We start from the raw sequence: 18,502 nt of genomic DNA on the forward strand, positions 1-18,502 counted from the left end.
TTTCAAATTATAAACTTCCTACTTGTCCTAGGAAAATTCTCACTGTATAAATAATTGAACTCATCTGCAGTGAACACAAGTATTCTTTCTCTAGCAGTCTAAAATATATGCCTAAATACACATCTTGTACTTAGTGCTTTAAATAGTAATTACTCCTGTGAAGTCACTGGAAGCCCTTAAAAGGATTTGACAGTTTCCCCACAATCTTCCAGTGAATGTAGTAGCTGGGCTGTGCAGTGCAACATCCACTGATAATTCAGCAGCTGAGGAACTCAGCAAAGCCTGCTCCAAACTTCTCAGCTGTTGACAGGCTTGACTTGCTGAGAACACTGGTTAAATATAGCACAAGCGAGCTGAGCTCAACAAAGTCATTGCTGTAGCACTGTGTGAAGAGACCAGAAGAGGGGAAATACAATCTGAGAACTAAACTGCCAAAGCCTAACACCACCTAGCAACAGTTGAAAAAACTTTTAAACAAAAGTCTGGGTGAGACACAGACGGAGTATACCTCCTACTTCTCCTGCCTGGGATTTCTGCAAGAAGCAGCTCCGGTCTTCTGTTCTCTACCTTGCTTCCTTCATTACTTCAACTGCTGGTAGACCTAGAAAAGTGGACAAAGTTTCTATCTTTGTGCTCTCCTGGGCTGGATCATTCTACTCCTGTGGTGGTGCTGTGGGACGGGCTACTGGAATCTTACAGTGTAAAGGATATATTCCTAGGTCCGTGTTGCTGACAGGTAAGACTGAGTTAACCTCTCCATTGCTTCTGTTTTTTTTACAAGAACTTTTATTTTTTAGTGTCTTTTTTACAAAAGATTTCTTTTCTAATTTCTATTGTCTCTTTCCTTCTTTGAACAATCTTCTGAGTGATTTGGAAATGTCAATAGATGAAAGCTGGGATAGAAGTTTTAGAGGTTTTTTTATGTTTCCATGATAGAAAAGCATTGCTTAAATAACTTCTGCAGTTCTGAGAACAAGCATAATGAAGTAGCTAGCAGTAATATGAAAAAATGTGCATAGATTTTGATGTGTATCTTGTTTATATCTGCTTACATGCAGACAGAAGACAAATCAACATTTAATAATAGAATACATATCATCCCTGACCAGTGATAGTCTAGCAGCTATTAAAAACCGTCACAACCTGTGTGATAAACAAGAGGAAACAGCCATTCAGTAACAGAAGTAACCAAATAGTTCCTGACCCAGTGCATTTGTACTTTCTGTTTCCTTACTTTCAGGACACACCTGGTGCCTTTTGTACTACCTTTGTGACAGCCTCTCTTGGTTCTTTCTCTTGTGCTTATTTATATGGAATGAATATTCATCTCCGCTGCTTTGATTAGCAGCATACAGCAACAGTCCTGAGGACTGATCTTATGTTTATTGTACCTAAGTGTGCTTGAGCTGGGTCACTGTTGTTAAAGTGTACGTTCCTTTTAGCAAAATAAATGAGAAAGCAGTTCTTAGATGTTTTACCCTGACAGCAGGATGGAATGCTGTTTGTCAGTTAGAAATGCATATCCTACGGCCCCATAGCGGTCATGTAATTTAGGGGAGGAATTGCTTTGTATGATTTACATTGTCTTAACTGACAAAAGCTGTTTGATCAATTGGAGAATGAATTCTACTCCTCCCTGCCACCTCTTTTAAAGCTGTTTTCTGCAAACAAAACAAATCTAGCACGCATGAATTTTTAAGAGACATACTGATTATGAGTTCATATGCAATATGATTTCAGTAATGAAGGCAGAGATTTAAAGAATGCACTTACCCTGTGCTAAAACCCTGTTCACGGATTTATGTAGGATTGTCTCAGACGAAAAATATTTGTCCTAAGGAAGGAATGAACTAACTGAGTCTGTGCTGACTGTCTGTGGGGTTTGACACTCTGTCTGTGGACTCTGGGACTGCCTCAGGGAGATGAGAATGTCTTGCTTTAGCTAAATAATTCTAGTTGCATCCCTGCATACTACATAAATGACATCAATACCACATCTTAGCAGTGGATGGATTGGATGGAATTAAAATACTCTAAAGCAACTTTGACTTGGTGGCTGAGAATGTAACTGCCTGTGAAATGATAAAATAAATTAAGTATTAGGATGGAAGAAAGTTCTTAAAAGCAAAAAGTAATACAGTGTACATTTTATTTCTTAGCAAGGGGCACACTGAAGCACTAAACAGAAACACTTTTTGGCGACTATCATTTAATGTGATAATTATTATTGTGGAATTACTAAAGCACTATGGGATCCCAAATCTAAATCTCAAAAGGAAACTTTGGAATTACTTTTTAATAAGGACATATCCTGAGAAAGTTATTTTTTCTTAAGAAGGCTACACAGTGAGAAATTAATCTGAGACAATATATGTACAGTTTTTTGTCATCTTGACATTGGAGTGAAAAATTACTGTTTCTTCTCTTTAATGAAGTATTTGGCAAATTAAACTGTGGAGAAATGACAAATTTAACCTTCTGAATAAATAGGGATGGCAAAATCTGGGAAAATACTATGGTAATATTGACTCCTTTTATGGTTTAGTTGTTCCTCAGTGTAAGTGTGGTTTTACAACTTCCCTTTTTTTTTTGCACAATTTACATTTAGCAAAGTTTTTAGAATCGAAAGGCAAATTATTAGCCTGATAACTATCACATGAAGTGACATTTGAACAGTCTAATAGCAACTTTGAACTCTAACGCATGGAGTTGTGGTTTTACATACATCTGTCTTCCTTTCCATTTCAAAATGGAGGAGGAGGCTAAAATTACTCTTTTCAACAGGTGTCCACAAAGAGGCTCTGGGATTTTCCAATCAAATCTGTGGAATATGTAATGTGGCTATTCAACAGATGGTTTCATATTTGAAAAACAGCCAATTCTTCTAATGACTGCAGTGAAACCAAGGTCAATTTTGTATCAAATCAGAAAGTAATTTATGTTTTGGCAATACACTCCATTGTAGTGATTTTTGTGGAAGACAAGTAGACATAGCATACCCATTTATTTTCTCCCTTATGTATCATTTAGATTTTGTTTATATTCACATAACTGTGGAATGAATGGTACCTTTCATGGTGCTAAAGACTATGTACTCCTTCCAATCTCAATCCACTTCCAGACTCTCTGTGGCTTTTTTGATTTTATTATAATATTTTCATAGTGATAGTTTTTATAAATTATTATTTAATTATTATATTAATTTTGTTATAATTTTAGCCAATCTAGCCACAGCTAAAGTCACCATCTTAACTGAGTGTTTTCATCACCTCAGTCTTTCAGTCTTTTTATAGAGGATCTGATTGTTTTTAACACCAGATTCAAAGACCTGAAATCCATCTTCAAAGCTCAGCACTGTTCTGTCCCTGCTTACATATGCCCTGATTTTCCTGAACTCCTCCTGCTCACATCTGGTAGACTATTGACCTTTGGCTCTGGTGTTTACTGATGTTTACTGGTACATCCTTTATGCTACTGGCTTTAGTGAGCTTGACATTGACCTCATGACATCTGAGTTTTCTGTAGTGCAGCTCACTGTCACACCTGACACAAAGGTCATGGAAAGACTAAACATTATTAGAGCTATGTCAGCCAAAGTAGGATTCCTGAAGAAATGGGTGTGCTTCCTGGAAGCAGCTTGTGGACTAAGCAGTAGTGTATTAGGAAATCTGTATTTTGCTGGTATGCCCTGTTTTGCTACTCTGGGTTACAATTTCACCACTGTAGCCATTTCCATACTAAAAGCTTTTTAGTGATAGAGGTGTATCAGTGAAACTCCTCCTGATACAGGATCTTTCTGTTGGCACAGATTCCACACATGCTTAATTTAAGGCTTTTGATAATCTTATCTAACTCAGTTCAGGTACCTCCAGGCAGAAATTAAGAATGTGCCTCAGAGCTGTGCCAGTCAAAGGTCAGATTTATGCCACTGAGTTCAGAGTGAGATTTCCTTTGAATTCATTAAGATCAGGTTTCAGTATTCAGTAATTAGCAGATAAATTTCCAGTCCCCTCAAGAGCGCTTAACAAAACAGATCATCTCTATTCCTGTCCAAATATTTTTGTTCAAAGAGACATTTTATTTTTCCTCCAATTTCCGTTTTCTTCCCTTCCTTTCTCAAGGTCTGTCATTGCAGGTTGCAATGTTATTTAAAAGTATAAACTGAATTTGGGGTAGGGGTTTTGTCCTTCTACATATCTAAAATGCCAGTTGGAGAAATAAAGTGAGTATTTGTGAAGAGGCCAGATGAAACATCATTACAAATGAGTAGGAACTACATCTATTCATACTTACTATTTCTCCAGAAATATTTAGTATATAAAACCCAGGATACTGAAAGCTAGAAAGATAAAATAAGGATATTCTGTTGTATAGAAAAGTTTAAATATTTATTAACAAGAAGACCAAATGTCCAAACTTTTCAGCTTCATTATCTTATTGTGGTAGTTTTCATTTTTAGCCTTTTCTGTTTTAATTTCTCTCATTGCTTTCTACTGAAAGTTGTTTCCTAATTTTGTGCAGAATATTGGTAATTATTTGGGGAAGACAGGCTTTTCTTCATTTTGGAGCATACTGGATAGCTGAGAAAAAAATCCATTCATAAAATATTAAGATTGTTTAACCTCTCTTTTTCTACTTAGTAGCTAGTATTTATACCAAGCTAGTGACACTAGGACTTGTAACACAGTCCTGTAGTTATGCTTTGAGGTGAAGGGCAGAAACAATTTTGCCTGTGTCTTGTTCAGGAGAGACAATGAGAGTCTCTGATCATGTTGAAAATGTGTGATGCCTCATGTATTTGTGAAAATCGTGTATTTCGGGATACTTGATTAGATTTTCCCTTTTATTTTAGGTCTTTGCACCTACTCCTCCTGCTTCTGCAGATAATCTGTACTTTCTATATTACCTTTTATTCTCAGCATCATAGTAAAATAAGTACTAATATAAGTGCAAACAGAAAGTCTTCCTCCATTGGGAGAGATGTGCTTTTTTTTCTTTTTAATTCAAGATGGCTTTGCCCTATGATTCTCATTCTGCTTTGTCTGGACTGTATCTCTTAATCTTTTCCACAAGTAAAGCACGCAAATTGTATCTCCAAAGGTGATCTGTAAGATTACATAGATTGTGGCATCCTCCACAATGTCTTACACACTCAGAAATACAGAGAAAATGACAATTCCTACAATTAAAAGCTTAATTAAAACTTCATTGAAATGGGAGTATATGTGTGCATATGTGCACGACTTTTGCAAGAAAGGAAATGCTTTTTGGCACAACAGAATGCTTTGCTGAAGGAGTGGGACAAACACATCCAAAGCACACGGAAATAGGCTGGAGCTTGTACTTTTTCCCTTAAATGGACAACCCGTCTGGTTGCTGTGTGCTGACAGAGGCAAAGGGGGGTGTGAATCTGAAAGATCGCAGCGCTTTGTCCAAGTGAGTTTCATTTCAAAGCTGATAAAATGACAATTAAAATCTTAATTATCTAAGATGTGGCCGAAGTCATTCAAGTATAAACTGGTGGGGTTTCAAAACAAGAGCAAAACCTTGATGAATTTGCAATAAACTTGTCCAGTTTGATTTACACACTTTTAGACCTCTGAATTACAGTAATGGTTACTTTCTTCACTTTTCCTTTTTGGGGAAATGGTGACAAAGAGTGTAATGTTTGGTGATTTATGCTGTCCAAAACTCTGTTCCAGCGCATATGTAAAAGTGATATTTTGCAATCTAAATCCATTTCCTATCTGAAGTCCACAGTATTTAGAGGCTTGTATGTTTGCAGAAGGGAGGTATCTAACTAAATAGTGTGTTATGGTTGTCATCAGCAAGAGCTACAGCTTCGCTAACAAACTTTAAAAAAATGCAACTGATAAAAAATGTATTCTATTGTAGTAACAGAATAGAAATTTTTTTAGAAACTGGTTTTAAGGCTGCTCCTGTTATAAAAAAAAGTAATTGAAAATGAACGCTCATGTGTCCTTGGTAGAAGAATTCTCACTAGAGTTTATCAGCCTGCTTGTGTTTTTCAGAAAATATAAAGCAAATGAATGCAACAGAAAGCAGAGACTGCTTGCATCAGTGTAATCGAATTGCTGCCAACTTGCCTTGTTTATCTAAGAGATCTCTGTGAAAATAAGGTCTTTCCCACACAGGCATGAGTCACAGGATATAATGCAGCTAAGCAGACTTGCTTCAGCTTTCTAGTGTGCACAGATCTAAACTTTAGTGCCTGCTCCTGTAACTAAATGAGATTCAAGCTGACAACAGGAAGGGAGAAGTAATGGTGAATTCATGGTGCTATTTCAGTGTAATAACCTGAATGCTAAGGAAACGATGCAATTTCCATTTATTGGGAAAACTGCAGTTACTGTGACAACAAATATACACTGAAAAAAACATACACAATTTATCCTCAAGTTCAAATCTGTGAACATAGTAGAAAGGATATTCATAAAATCTCACACTATCTAGTTATGTGTCTCAAAGAACATTCTTACTTTTAAAATATATAATCCAGATTGTTGAAAAAATAACCCTTTAAAAGCCATAAGCAAGGGCATAAATGAAAGGGTGGGAAAGCACATGTGGTTAATGATGACCAATTCAGTGTTGGGCTGACTAAAATTTATTTAAGCATATATTTCTCATGCTGAAGTTATTCAATTCCTGTGTCTGTCTTTTATACTTGTCCCCAAAATCTCACTTGTCTCACCCTCTGTAATTGCAAAACCTCTTGGATCTAACTTTTAAGGTAAATGTTACAGTAGTTCTTCTATAGTGTGTTATTTCTCCTTTTATTTTTCAACAAGGACTTCTGTAATGAAAAGAAACATAGATTTTATTCCAGTAGATAAGGATTTCAGTTCCTCAGTGTGATCAAATTCTTTAGAGAAAACTATATGTTCCAATTTTTGACTCTGGGCAGGAGATAGCAGGAAGGGAATGGTGCCATGTGAGATGTCCTCAAGCACGGCAAACATAGCGCAGAACAAGATGTCCCTCTGCGCAGAGGGACACACATGGCAACGGAGCTCCTGAGTGCCTGGGGAGCCATGTGTTCTGAGGCAGCTGGCTGTGGGAACCACTGCTGCTTCAAGTGGCATGAGACAGAGGCTGGAATCCAAGGCACAAAAGGCATCAGAGGGCAAATAGTAAAAGGTAGGGTCACAGTAGCACATCCTCTGAATGAGTGGTGCCATTTATTTACAGAACCATAATTCAGGTGAAGGGAACTGGCAGAAGTCATCCAGTCTCCCCCAAAGTGGGACTGTCTCCAGAGTCTGATCAGGTTGCTCTGGGCTTTGATTATTTTCATATATCTTGAGTATTTTTAATTTATATATATTCTAAGGTCTCTTGTCTTTGTGATCTTTGGATCACAAAGTTTTGGACATAGCTGGCCATGGAATATTTTGCAAGAGATGATAATCAGTGTATCAAGATACATACACTGAATGGCTTGAGAGTTGGTTGATAGGAACATAAATCACAGGTCTTTGGCACGTTCAAAATTGCAAAAGAAACCACCTGTAGTAGGTTTTTTTTGTTTGTTTGATTTTGTTATGTTTGATGTGTTATGTCCTAAAATAGGAATAATAAGGACGAAAAATCTTGTATGTAATTTTTTACCTTAGTTTGCTCCAGCTGTCAGAGTGCACATCCTCTTCCTTCTGCCTGCTACGTTCTGTTTGAAAACCAAACATTTAGACTAAGGCACCGTTGAGGTGCCATCTTTCTGCAAAAACAGTTCTGAAAAATGTTAAGTATGTTCTATCCAGGTAGTCCAATAAGCTGAAAGACTAGCATTGAGAATGTAATTAATGAGGAAATAAGTATGTAAGGAAGGATAACAGAGATGATGCTTTTGAGGAAAGGAACTCTGGAGACTGTTTCCACTGCTGAGTTCACTTTTCTCATTGAACATCTCTTTCCAATTGTATCCTAATCAGGAGCAGAGCATGATGCACATATGGCAAACAGGATTCCTAGATGGAGTTCTGGTTAACCTGAGGCTAGTTTAAAAAAGCCCTTCTTGTGGAAGCATCTAAATTTACCTGTTAGTGACTACTGTAGCATGAAACAAGGACAAAGCAGGGGCCTTGTGGCACTCAAAGGGATGTGGCAGTCAGTCTTTCCATACAGGATTTCTTATACCTATTAAGAATAGCCACTGAGGACAGGTAACCTTCTTCTCTTTACATAAATAATGTTCCTAAAACTGGAACTCTGTCTAGAATATTGTCATCATCAGTACGTGTGGAGGGAAAAAGGCCAGGGAATTCTCGTGGCTGGTGGTGTACAGAGGTCTCAGATCCCATTGTACTGGTCTAGAGCAAAGTCAGCACTTGCTGCAGAGAGGAACTGGAGCAGCTGGTGTGTCTTGCACACACACACACACACACATACGTCATACAAATTACCCTTGCAGCCTTTTTAATAAAAAAGCTTCCATATGCTTCAGTGGGGTTAAGTTAATGAGAAAGGTAGTGAGATTTATAAAGAAGAGTTCATGCTTTGAAAGACACCAGAACAGGCTAGGACACACAAGAGGTGCTTTAGCAGAAGGCCAGGAAGCTGAGTGTTTTAAAGCTAAACTTTAAACCTCTAAACCGTGAGTTACTAAGTTAACAGCATCTTTAATTACCCTGCCTTGTACCCATATGGGCAGAGGTTTTAAAAGTAGATAGTGGGTTGTAGAAAAAATAAACCTAAACTGATTTTCCTGCTTTCAGAGAACATGTTCTAAAATCCCAAATGATTTTGGAACAGCTTTTTATTAGAAAGATAGAGGGGGTGCCATGTAAGTATCTTTGGTACAGAATTCAATCTATTTGCAAATGAAAATTTACAGAACTTACACAACGGGATTGCTGTGGTACTTGGGGGCCCAGGAGGAGCTGTTCAGAGCCCTCTCTGTGATAATGGCGCAGCTGCCTCATCCCAAGAAAACAAATTCCCTGCAGTGATACAAGTTTCTAGCCCCTGTTCTGTATCACTATCAGCCACACAACCTTTATCACTACAGGCCTCTGAGAACTAATGAAGTGCTAGAAAAATATGTGAGCGCTATAGACAGTGTAATGAGTTTCTCCTTAGCTTAGCAGAAAAGAAGCCTAGGAAAATAATCAGAAATAAACTGAATAATCTACGTAAGTGTTCAGTGAATACCCTCAACATAACACAACAGTTTGTAACAGTTTGTTAAGGAATAAGTTGAATGGGAAAAATTTTACTGGCTATTGGTGTCAGCTCATAAAAATCCCTCCAGGACAGCAGTGAGTATCTAGAAATGAGGCATAATTGCACACAAGGAGGGTTAATTTAGTTACCTCCAGCATTAGTTGTGTAAACAAAGTCTAAATCACACTGCAAGAGTGTGATTGCACTGCAAGGTTGTAAGAGTGGCAGGACATCTGACAGATTCCTTATCACTAGAAACACTTTGCTAAATTCAGGTTCCGTCTCCAAAATATTCATGTCATGTTTGAATTTTGTTGTTTGAAATAATGTTACCTTAAAATGTGAGGTGGTAGTTGTCATACCAGGGAGGAGGAATGCTGGTTAAATTGCTGGCTTTCACACCAGTGACTCCCTGTGTGACTCTAAGCAAGTTACTTGTCCACTTTTAATAACAACCTGGAATGTAACAAGAATAAACATAGTAGTGACTTTGACACTCTGAGATGTTGCAGTATTGAACATCATGTCAATAGCTTTGAATAAGAAGACTTAAATAGCCCTCCTTGGAAACCAGATTCTGCAGGGAGAAGTAGGAATGGAAGTTGAATTAGTCTGAGTGACAAGAATATGTATTTTTAGAGGAGCTAGCCAGAGGGAAGCTTAGCTGTGCCTTGAGTTATAGGTCACATATATCAGCCATACTGGTAAAACATTGCAAAAAAAGGAAGGAGGAGGACCAGGGATGTGACCAGAAAACTTCAAGAACAAAACCATGCCAGGATAGAAACCAAACTAATGTCAATTCTGAGATGTTTCTGGAAAACCAAAACCATTCGCTCCGGTTCAGTTGTACCAAAAGTAATTCACAGAGCAAAGAGGGTGCTGTCACCTTGTGATCCTGTTGTTATTTTGGGAGTGCTCAGGACAAGCTCTCTAGTACAAGGAGGAGACTGCTGGGAAAAAACTAATCTTGAAGGAAAAAGGACCTTTGAGAGAAGGGGTGAGCCTAATGTGACTGCCCAAATTAGCTGGTGTTGGGCAGCACCAGAGCCACTATGGGGCTGTGGGGAGGCTACACAAACCCCGTGTGCCTGCTGGAGCAGTGAGGAAGGAGCACCTGGAAAACAGAAATGTTCTGTGATGCTGCCTGACTCTTGTAAGCTCAGCAGGTACCCAGTGTCTCCAGTTGTGCCTGCTTTGTTAAAGCAATGGTCACAGCTCAAGTGAATCTCTTGGCAGCTGAGATTTTTGATAAGAATTTATCGGGGAATTAAGTTACCATTACATAACTCTCATCTTTAATTAAAACTAGAGAAAATTAGAAAAACATACAGTCCTGATGTCTTCAAGGAAGTTGAAATCTCTGATCTCTAGATGATCTGATGCCATCATATATTGCTTCAAAATCTCCTGAAAAACAACTTTGGAGGATTTTCTTGAGATTTTGAATCTGCATGGTTGCCAATGCCAGTAGACAGAAGGGACGGTGAGTTTGGGAGCAGGGCAGAGTGCCACCCTTATGTATGTGCCACTGCCCAGAAGAGGCCACGGCTGCTGAAACACAGCTGAGGGCAGCGTGGGCCTGCCACACTGTGCCCTGCCACAGTGGAACAGCAGTGACAACTGCGCAGGTGGCCTCAAAACTAGCCCAGATCAAAGCAGGAAGGCTGGAAATCATTTCTTCATTTAATTATGAGCCTTTCCAGATTGGGGAGAGAATGGGGTAGTAAATGGCCCTTCCTTAGATTTCATGGAAGGGAGCGCAGGTCTTTATCCTGAGCGTTCCCCTGAAAAAAGACGTGAAGCGTGGAAGTCCAAGCAGCCACCCACATACCTGGGTGTACCAGCACAGAAAGCAGTCTGCATGGCCTGCTGTGCTGGGAGGGGAGTGAAAGCTGTAGCTCCCTTTTGGGAAATGACACAGAGAAGGGTTGTGATAAGGAAAACACATCTAGTAAAAGAGAAAAAAAAATCAGTCTCCTGGGACAGTTATATTCAGATACAAGAAAGAGGCATGGAAAGGAAAAGAAACCAGTGGTTTCTTTTAAATGATCCTAGTTAATTTCACTTAAAAAAATAGGGACCCACTGTAATGAGGTTTAGAATGCTAAAAAGAATGAAAGGGGGTTGCAGATATACCATGGTGCTGTACTTAAATGTAGCAGCATTTCAGCAAATTTTTTGTCACTGTGGAGAGTGGAGCTTCTCTCCATGTGTACAGTGGTATCACCCATTCTCTTACAAAAACCTCATACAATACTATAGAAGAATATGTGTTCAAAAGGATTGTTCAAAGTCTCACAGCAAATTGTAGCACATCAGGGGGGTTTTTTGGTTAGTTGTTGGTTGGTTGCTGTTTTCTTGCTGTTGCTGTTGTTGGGTTGTTGTTTTTTTATTAATTTAGAGGTATGGGATTGGTGAGTTTTTTGTGGGATTTTTTTTCTTCTTTTTATAGTGAAAGAACAAAGTTAAGCCCTCAGGGTTTTGAACCTACTGTCTCATGACTGAACCTAATATCTGATCTCTAAGCTGCTCTGGACTGCCTACTTCATTATTGTTTTCCTGATGTGAAAACAAGAGGCCCTGAGAAACAGGCAGCTACTAAGCTCTTTTCAGGGTGGTCATTTAGTTGCTTCTTGGATCAGGCAGCTTGAGATGCTTCAAAACAACTTAGTGTGTCTCTTCCAAAGGATGCATATACATCTCATCTCTGTGTGTCTAAGCTCCCTTGGCCTCTGTCCAGGAACATCCACATTTCCTGACTCATGGCAACTGTACCCTGTCTGGTTGTACTTCATTAGCAGCAGCTCAAAAATCAGAGCAACGTTCTGCTGTTGCGTAAGTTTTTCCAAGCAGTAAACAATAACACACTGCCACAAGCTTTATTACATTTATCTTGGAATTCAAGATCCCAAAGAGACCACTGCTTTATTATTTTCTTTAATGACAATCCAAAAAGAATGTAAGATGCTATTCTTTAATAAATACTTTCAGGATAACTTAGTATCTTCTTAATTAAGTGTTCTGAAAAGGAAGAATAAATGCTACAGAAGCTATAATAAGCCAATAATTTTTCTTCCAGCTGAGAAACATGGTTATGATTTTTTTATTGTCATATCAGTTTTATTGCTGTATCAGAACTTAGAGTATAAAATGGTGAGGGCAAATTTAAAGCTACAGAAGCATAAAACAATTTGTTGGAAAAATTACATTTTAAAGCTTTAGTAACATACCTTTCAATACGTCCTGTTCTCAATAACTCTTCTTTACTTGTATCTCAACCAGTTGTTTAAAACATTTTAAAAGCAGTAGCATTATCAACTAGCTCAAAGCAGCTTAGAAGATAAATGGTCCTTGACTATTACTGGAGTTCATTAAAAGACAACTCTCTCTGACTCTAAAATCTATTTTGGAGCTACGGCTGCTCTACTCCCCTTCTTGTGGCATGATGCAGCTGCTATTCCTTTAATATTTTTGCTGACAGCTACAGCTGACAGATAACATTTCAGTTCACCCCAACATCAACTGTGTCTCAAGGCTCCCTTAGGCTGGAAACGCTGCCTTCCTTGTGGCTTTGCCTGCATCACAGTGCAATGCTGCAAGTGTGCAGTTGTGCACCGGTCACTTGTAATGGAGCAGCAGACACAGGGCTGCAGTCAGGTCGTGTGCTGGGGGAGCACATCAGCCGTCTCTCATCTGTGGATTGTGCAGCAACAGCTCCTCTTCTTTCCCTTCATCCCCTCTCCCACATCCTAAAAAAACAGGAACTAGAGCCCGGAAATAAAAATCATTTTGCATATGTAGCTCTGCAGTATGTCAACTGGTATTTTACATTTTACATTAATTGTCACTTTATATTTTTGTTTTAGTTATACTTGTTACCATAGATGATATAGAAATTATTTTATTCATCTTAATGTATAATCCCTGAGCAAACAGGCTTTGATTTCTTGGTCCATAGAAGTTTTCAGATCATAGTCAATCACTCAGTAATACTGTGGTGATTCACCCACAAAAGGAACTTCTCACAAATGCAGGACTGTTTTCCTCCCCAGGAGAAAACAAGAACATTTACAGTGCTCCCAGTTCTGTCCTTGAACATCCATATCTGTAAGAAAGAAGCAGCTGAAGGATAGGTTTCAAAAGCAGTTGACATGTAAGAGAAAGACACAAGGACGAGTGAGAAGGAGGCATTGCTCAGTTAGTCCTTCAGAGGAATTCTCAGGAAAATTAATTAGATTGGTACTTTTTTGATTGATGACTGAATTAAAAAATAAAAACAAATAAATGTTTTGCTATGTTTTTTGGGAGGTTTTTTTCAGGATTTGCAGTGAGATCCATTAGCTTTTGTTTAGATTAAATATTTTGCTAGACTTTAAAAGACTGCTTTTATTATGGGGTACATCTATCAAAATTTTAAGAACAGGAAGAAAAGTGGGAGTTTGGAACCATCAAAAAAACCCATGAAAACAACCCAGAAAGAAAAAGTTTAGAGTACTTTTTTGCTACAGTATAGACATTAAAACACCTCCAAGGAAAATATTTTTGACTGTTTCACTCTTTGCAGAAAAAAGTCAACTTTGTATGAAATATTTAAATATTCACTGGAGCAAGAGCTAACACTTGGGAAGACCCAAAGCTTCGTGAAAAGTGATAGAGTTTGTTTACTCCCTGTGACTCAAAATTCACACATTTTTATTCAAATACCCATTTTTTAATCTTGCACACAATTTGGAAAACAGTTTCTGTATTGTAAGAACTTAAGACGCTACTGGGCTTTGATAGAAAATTGGGACTTCTGTGAAAAAAAGGCAGAGGAATAATTTTCTTAAAATTTTTCTACTTCCCTCCCATAGTACCTCTGACTTCCTGTGATCTTAGTGTGGGGAAAAACATGTCAGAAATAGGAAAAGGAACTGTTTCTGCAGTTCATATATTCCATTTTAATTTCTTTTTTCTTTTAAATTTTATACTGAATTTGACCCAAATCTGCTTCAGAGTGCTCAAACCCATTCTTTTAGGCAGAATGAATTGATTACTAGAAGAAATTGCCCAGCATAATTTCAAATGCAGCCTCTAATCAGACTGTTCTGCTTCCAGTTCCCCTGTGGTGGGATTCCACAAAAGGCAAGCAGCAGGATGGTTGCATAGCTGTAACACCAGGGGCTGAGAAAAGCACATCCTTGAGCCTTTAGAGGTAGTGTGAAGGGGTTCTAACCCTTCTCTAGAGCCCATGGGACCTGATTTATGGCTGGAGAATATTAGTATTAACCTCATATTCCCATTTCTCTGCAGAGAGAGAACCTAAGCAAGCACAAAGCCATCACTGGAAAACATATCTACCAATACAAAGAAATAATACAGTGTCCCTATACTATGAAGAAAGCAGAGAACCTCAGTTTTCTGTGCCAGGTGATGGTGTTAAATTATGTAGTCTTTGACAGTTCAGTAAATACCTAGTGTACATACTGTTGTGTTATACTGGATTTATTTTGTCTTTTTCGGAGCAACTCCCCTTCCACAGGTTTCTCAAGGATGGTAAAACTTCTCAATTCTGTCCTGCAGTTCAGTGGAATCGACTGGATTCTAACTCTGACGAGTGGCATTTCATCTGTGTAACTCCTCATTAAAACACTTTCTTTGGGGAAACAAGCCTGCCTGAAAAAGCTTGCATTAAAACTCCACTGTAGTTAATAGGTCAAAATTCCCAAGGACATTGCACAAAAGTCTGGCAGTGTGGGACTGGTTCATCTTATAAGTGCTGCCATAGAGCGTTGTAGGCAGGAAAGCACAAATTGCAGACGTTATGTTATTTTCACATATTTTTTGAGTGCTGCCAAAATAGGCATAATTTGCAGATAAAATAAAGAAGAAAACTTAGAAAGTTTGTCTGAAATAGTAATAAGGAATATTTAGAAATTTCTTAGGGCATGTCTGAAAATGTGCTGTGTATGTCATTTCACAGATCATGATCACATCCCTTTTCATGTATTCTCTAAGAAACCACAAAATCCACCAAGAATAAGACAGTGGAAGTCAGAACAGACACCACTTCTGATGTTTTACTTACAAACAAAAATATATTAAATTATTTAATGAAACTTCCAGTTTTATTTTTAGCATCTTTAAAAATGCTCCTTTTAGAACACAGAAGGGAGGGAATGGATTTGTTGATGAACATTCTTATCAACATTAGGTACATCTTGAGTCTCTTCAGTAGCTTTCTCTTTTCTTTGTAAGTCCTTCCTTAAAATCAAGAAAAAACTGTTAGAAATCAAGATGTTCCATCTAGATACTTTTGTGCAGCAGACAGATTTCTCTTACCTAGACAATAACCTGAAACTCTGTTAATGGTGGCATTTGATGTATTTCTCTTATTCTCAAGTTTTGCTGTATTATTGATAAATATAGCTAATCAACTGGGAATTTGCAACAGATGAAAATGTGAAGTATAAATGTAAGCAGATACTAAACACTATATCAAAACACTGTAATATAACTTAGGTATAACAACTGATTTACAAATGAAATGTTAGGCTGGACTATAGAAGAGAACACATACTGCACAGCAAGCTGATAACAAAGCCCTAAGTTTGCCTGACATTTTTCATTAAAAATCTAGAAGTGTATGAAGCCCAATTGTTTACAGCTTTGCCAAACTTCAGTTGTTCAGGCTGGATGTCTGGCTGAGTCTGAATTGTTTTTGGAAGTTTCAACTAGAATGCTTTGAGCATTTCCAAGAATTAGTTGAGAGAAAATTCTTGTTTGCCCATGTGAAAACAATCCCATAACCATTTTGCTGAAGAGCTTTAATGTCTCCATGTTCCAGAGTGATCTACTGAGATTCAGCCAGGAAATTACTCTGTGGCAGCAAACTAACTTTTGCCATTCCTGTGAAAATTATGCTGGGCTAAGAGCCACTGAACAAAGCATTTCACCAAGGATACCTTAGTGATACCAAAGTTACCTGGTAGAGATTTGTAACTAACGTCTCAGAATAGCCCACACATGCTAAAAGCTGTCCCAGTTCTTCACCTATTGCAGCTGACTCAGGCACGTGCCATTTCCAGAGAGCACCTCCACCTCACAGTTACTGGGTTAAGTAACACTCTTCCCACAGTTACTTCTTCATCTTGTGCTATGGCCTACAGCACAAAAAAATGAGATGAAAGCTCTTCTTTTTTCTGTTTCAGCAATACTTACTCAGCAGAGCCTATGCCATGGTGGCAAAAGATGTGTGGATAGCATGATTGCTCCTGCTGCTAGGGAGGGTCACTGGTGAGGAATAGCATGGTGACAAGCCCTTTTGTGATACCTTCGTACCTGTCTGTCAGGATTTCTTTGCCAGTAATAAATATTGGCCGTCACCTTTTCTGTGGGATAGAAACATTGCCTTTGGGAAGACAGAGAATAATCAACAATCACACTGACACTTTGCGAGTGTAAATATGCTTTTATTAGGAATTTATCTCAATCCTCAGCTAATTCACATTTGGAATCAGAATTATCCCAGTTTGTTTCTTTCTGTGGTGTGAGATTTGTGCCATTGCACGGTTTGGCATTCATCATTGCCTGACAGGCAAGTTGGACTTTTCTCTGTGTCCCAGCATCCACCTCAGCTCATCTTCCAGCAGTGAGCTTTGGAAGTGTTCAGTCTCCAGTCCATCTCTAATAGCTGCAACTCTCCAACTTCACCCATCTGCGTGGCACCACCCTTCCCCGCAAAGCTGTCTTCTTAGTTCTTGCCTTTGGATTTGGGCACAGGGCAGTCTCCTAAGGCAATTTGTTCAACCTGCTTTATTCTTGTAGAAACAGCTACAGCAACTGCTGTTCCCATATTTTTACCACGCTCACTGTTCCTCTTCTCCCTGCTGCACTCCCCCAGGAATTCATTCCATCTGACTGTGCCATCTGTCTCAGTGTTTCTCACTTGCTTGCCCTCCTCTCCAAAGTCAGGGCTTTGCAGTTCCCCTGCAGTTCTGTAAAGCAAAAATCTGTGTTTACACCTCTCACAGTTTGAAAGCCACACAGAAACACTTAAAAATATGTGAGTGACACTAGACAGTGCCAGTGCTGGTTCTCTGACCCTCAGTCCTGTTGTCACTGCCTGGTCATACCTACATTTTTAAGCATAGACTTCAAAACAGGTTGATACCTATGTTCAGACTGCCAAACTCTGGCTGGGCCAATCCCCAGGCAGGGCTAACTCCTGAACCATTCTAGGAAGACCACTGTTTAGCTCATGTCAAACTTTTGACCAAGCCCTGGCACTGCTTAATCTCCTAGTTTAGACATAATCCTCATGTCATACTCATCTGAGCACACCAAGTGCCTGGGATCATCTGAACAATCACATAAAATATTTCTGCATTATAAAGATATACTTTATTATTATTGAATCAGACTTCTCCACAATTACAGCTAGACTGACTCTTTTCCAAGCATATTTTGAACTTCTAAGACTGGAAAATTCTAGCATTCGAAAACATTTTGTGACATGTTTAAACTGATTTTTTGAGTTAGTTCCTTATGCATTATTTTAGTATATCTCCTCTGCATCTTTTTTTACCATCTACTTTCCTTTTCTCTTTTCTTTAGATGAGTAAAAAGGAAAAACAACACAGACAATTTTAATAAAGCTCAGGGATCAGTGTTTCCACCTGAACTATCTTAATTAATGGGCACAGCAGATGATACTTCAGTCAGATGAGTCAAAGCTAATAATACCTCATTGGGTCTTCTTAGTTCCTTATGGACAAACAGTGCTTAGAGCTACAGGCACAACTGTGCACACGATTTCACAGGACTATCTCCTTTTCAAAAGGCAACATGTAAGCAAGGGAAAAAAAGCCAGTAAAAAAAGTTAATTTTAACCATATGTGGTTTTGGAGGACTGTTTTTTATTGGACAACAGTTCAATGAGTGAGACAAAAAACTCATACAGGCAATTCTAAGCTCTGTCAGAAAAAAAATTCCCAAAACTTGATACATCAACAGCTAAACTGTAAACAGTCAACAAACCAACCAGAAACTCAAAGAACCACTTTGAGCCCTTGGCTTCAGCAGATGGAGCACACAACTCTTACATTGTGGGAATATCAGCCTTGCAGGGCCTTCTACACTGTTCCATGCAGAAATAGAGCATTGGAATTTGCAGCTCGTGAGGACTGGATGAATTCCTTGGCCTTCCTCTCCTGTGAAAGTCTGTGGTGGTGCCTTAGAGCTCTGGTTCACTCCTGTGAGTGAAGCAGAACCTCAGAGGCAACTCCATCCTGAAATGATAGTGTGAAGTAAAAATGACCACCCATTTTCTTCCATA

General features: G+C 38.6%; 1 protein-coding gene across 4 annotated transcripts in view; it reads left to right on the forward strand.

Annotated features, from left to right (window-relative positions):
- Window positions 1–358: 358 nt before the first annotated feature.
- Window positions 359–18,502, forward strand: part of FILIP1 (filamin A interacting protein 1) — a 102,954-nt gene continuing 84,810 nt past the window's right edge. For 3 of the 4 annotated variants that reach the window (XM_082302482.1, XM_082302484.1, XM_082302483.1), the window contains exon 1: window positions 359–736. The gene's annotated coding sequence lies outside the window, so the exon portion shown is untranslated. The remainder of the gene's footprint in view (window positions 737–18,502) is intronic. The other variant, XM_082302481.1, reaches the window with a different exon arrangement.

This window comes from Coloeus monedula (assembly GCF_965178545.1).
Source record: "Coloeus monedula genome assembly, chromosome: 2".
Classification (NCBI taxonomy): Eukaryota; Metazoa; Chordata; class Aves; order Passeriformes; family Corvidae; genus Coloeus; species Coloeus monedula.